The following is a 3,794-nucleotide window of genomic DNA, read 5'->3' as shown; positions in this document are numbered from 1 at the left end:
CAATACCTATGATCATCTATGTGATCATCAATCACACATCATACTAGTCTTATTATGTCGTTATTCCCATAATGACACAAGACTAGGGAGTTTAGTATCATTCATAATGATACATGGATTTCATAACAGATCTAGCATGCAGGAACATGTAATGAACAAGATACTCTCATAAAAAAAACATATAGAAAGTATCAATACATCGAATGTATCTGAACAAAGCTCATAATCAGTACATCATAGAGCACTAAACCAACAGCCCATAATCGTCCTATCGTTCAGACGTTGGCACGATTATATAATCGTTACATTCACAATCATATCCCATATGGGTGACATCCGACCCGGATCGGATGGCCCATGGATGGGACGCAATCTCGCAATCATCGTGCAATCATTTTCAAACGCCTGTTTCTACAATTACGTGCTAAACGTTAATCCGAACCCTTCCGAATTAACGTTAGTGTCATGCCATCTACCCCTGTCACATGCATTTATATAGTTTATTTACTATACATGCATTTCCGCCTGCGTAGTCTTTTATATTTATTTTTATATTTTCTTTGAGTTTCTCCATTCATACTACTATATTGTACCTCCGGTACGACCTACCTGGTCCCGGTTCATCCGGAAAAACCAGTTTGGTTCATTCCGTGGTTTTTAACTTTACCTGTTACTCAATTTGGGTCCAGACTACGTGGGGTCCGGTCTGGCCCGTATTTCCGGTATATGTTATATTTTTCACTTTTTCACAATTTGAGCCGGGGTAATAGTAGGTCCGTCTTATCAAATTTTTCAATTTTCCACATGGTGAATTTTAAAGGTTCTGTTACTCATTTTTTTTTTCAAACCGATCGGTCTAGTCCCTAGATCGATCGGTCCAGTGGTTCGGAACGGACGTTCCGTCTCGTCCAGGCTGGACGGTCTGGTAATGCAGAACGGACGTTCTGGACTGTCCTGAACGGACGGTCTGGACTTCATCTTCAACCTCTGGACCTCGTCTTTTCTCCTGCAGACCTAGAACGGACAGTTTGACCTCAGACTGGACGTTCTGGTCCTCGGATCTCATAAAAAACACTCAAACATGCACGATTCACTATGGATAATTCATCAAAACTCATATAATTTCATGGAGAACACGAATCAAACATCAATTTTGCACGAAATCACTCAAAATCCAAAACCCCATGTCAACAGACTTCCGAATTAAACTCGAATTCACTCACCTCGGGTTAACCTCGTGCGTTGGGTGATGGATGGGAAGTTCGGTGATGATCTTCTTGCTCTGTAGAGACCGAATTGAGGCGTTAATCTCTCGGATTTAGGATGGAAAATTTCGGATTTTGCAGAGAGAGGTGAGGTTAGAAGGGAGATGAAGAACTGAAGCGCGAGAGGGGTTAAAACGGCATGGTTTCGACAGAAATCAGACCCAAGGGTCAAAAGTTTGGTTTTCTGGTCGGGGTTAGTGCGCAGGGGTCGTTTTCAGGTCGGTCCGGACGAAAGCCACGACTTTGGTCGCTGCCGACAGTCTGGTCCGTCCGTTTCGAGACTGTCTGGAACGGACGTTCCGCTCCTGTGTGGTCCGTCTGTTCTGGCTTTCCGGAATGGACGGTCCGAGTTTTTTTTTTTTGAAAAACTGGGTTGTTACAATCTACCCCCCTTAAAATGAATTCGTCCTCGAATTCGGACCAGCTTAAATTGAAAGTTACGTACCAAATAGGTGGGGGTAATGATCGTGCTTCTCCTTTTCTGGTTTCCACGTCATGTCAGAGACTCCTTGACTCCGCCACATGACTTTGACTAAGGGAATCTCCTTATTCCGCAACTGCTTCGTCTTGTAGTCCACGATTTGTAGCGGCTCATCACGGAAGTGTACATTGTGGGTAACCTCAATCTCCTGCGGCCGTAGAATGTGGGATGGATCTGCCACATATTTCCTTAACATGGACACGTGGAATACATCGTGTATGTTTCCGAGTTCCGCCGGTAACTCCACGCGATACGCCACTGCTCCCACCTTTCCAATTACTGGATACGGCCCAATATAACGAGGCTTGAATTTCCCCGTTTTACCGAACCTTGCATGTCCTCGAATCGCCTGTACCCGAAGAAATACTTGATTGCCCACTTCTAGTTGGAAATCTCGTCTCCGTTTATCTGCGTAGGACTTCTGACGGTCTTGGGCGACTTTCAGGTTAACCTTGATATTTCGGATAACCTCAGTCATTTCCTCTACAATTTCAGGCCCAAAGTTTCGTCGTTCTCCGATTTCCGTACAACATAGTGGTGTCTTACAAGGTCGCCCATACAATGCCTCGTAAGGTGGCATACCGATACTGGCATGAAAAGTATTGTTGTACGCAAATTCGCACAACATGAGGTGTCGGTCCCACGGAATTCCCCAATCTAGAATACACGCTCTCAACATATCCTCGAGCGTTTGAATATCCGTTCCGACTGTCCATCTGTCTGAGGGTGGTATGTCGTACTCATCTTCAACTTCGTTCCCAATGCATCCTGTATAGCATTCCACAGTCTTGAGGTAAAGCGAGGATCTCTGTCAGAGATAATCTCACTTGGCACTCCGTGTAATCGGACGATCTCATCCACATAGATCTGTGCCAATCTCTCAACTGTGTACTCTTGTCGGATCGGTATGAAATGTGCCGATTTAGTTAATCGGTCTACAACCACCCAAATTGCATTCTTCTTTGTCGGAGTTGTTGGTAGTCCAACCACGAAATCCATTGCTATAGAGTCCCACTTCCACTCCGGAATCTCTAATGGCTACAACTTTGCTCCAGGCATTTGTCGTTCAGCCTTCACTTGCTAACACGTCAGACATCGCGCAACAAAATCTGCGACGTCTTTGTTGATACCGGGCCAAGTATTCCACTGTCGTAAGCCTTGATACATCTTGCTAGCTCCTGGATGGATTGCTAATCTGGATTGATGAGCTTCCTGCAAGATTTTCCATCTCAGCTCACCATTACTCGGTACACAAAGCCGATTATGTAGTCTTAATGCCTGTGCGTCATCCAACTGATACCCTTTCTCACGATATCGCTCAATCTCCTGTATGTACCTCATGAGTTCTGGGTCATTGTGCTGCTCTGAAATTACCTGTGTTCTCAGATCTGGGAATTGTTCGTCCTCTGCAACCGTCAAATGATCCAATATAGCCGACAGCTCTACTATATTCTTCTGTGATGAGGACAATACTCTGATAGCAGACAGTATCTTCTTCTGACTCAATGCATCGGCTACAACATTTGCTTTACCTGGATGGTAATTTCCAAGTCATAATCAGCCTATCAGTTCTAGCCAACGTCTTTGTCGGAGGTTCAGATCTTTTTGCGAGATGACATGGGTTAAACTCTTGTGATCGGTGTTGAGTTTAACCTTCTCACCATAAAGATAAGATCTCCAAATTTTCAGAGCGTGGATTATCGCGACTAGTTCCAGATCATGAGTCGGATAGTTCTCCTCGTGTCTTTTCAACTGTCTGGATGCATATACTATCACATGTCCTTCTTGCATTAAAACACAGCCCAATCCTTGCCTCGATGCATCCGTGTACACGTCATACGGAACACCTGGGCAAGATAACGCCAAAATGGGTGCAGTGGTCAACCTCTTCTTTAGTTCCATGAAACTCTTCTCACAATCCTCTGTCCATTCGAAGCGTACATTCTTTCCCGTCAACTTCGTCATTGGCTTTGCCAGTTTAGCGAATCCTTCTACGAAACGTCGGTAATAGCCTGGTAAACCCAAGAAACTTCGAATTTCGGTCGCAT

Source organism: Tarenaya hassleriana, unplaced genomic scaffold (genome assembly GCF_000463585.1).
Source record: "Tarenaya hassleriana unplaced genomic scaffold, ASM46358v1 Cleome162, whole genome shotgun sequence".
NCBI lineage: Eukaryota > Viridiplantae > Streptophyta > Magnoliopsida > Brassicales > Cleomaceae > Tarenaya > Tarenaya hassleriana.
This window is presented reverse-complemented; position numbering follows the sequence as displayed.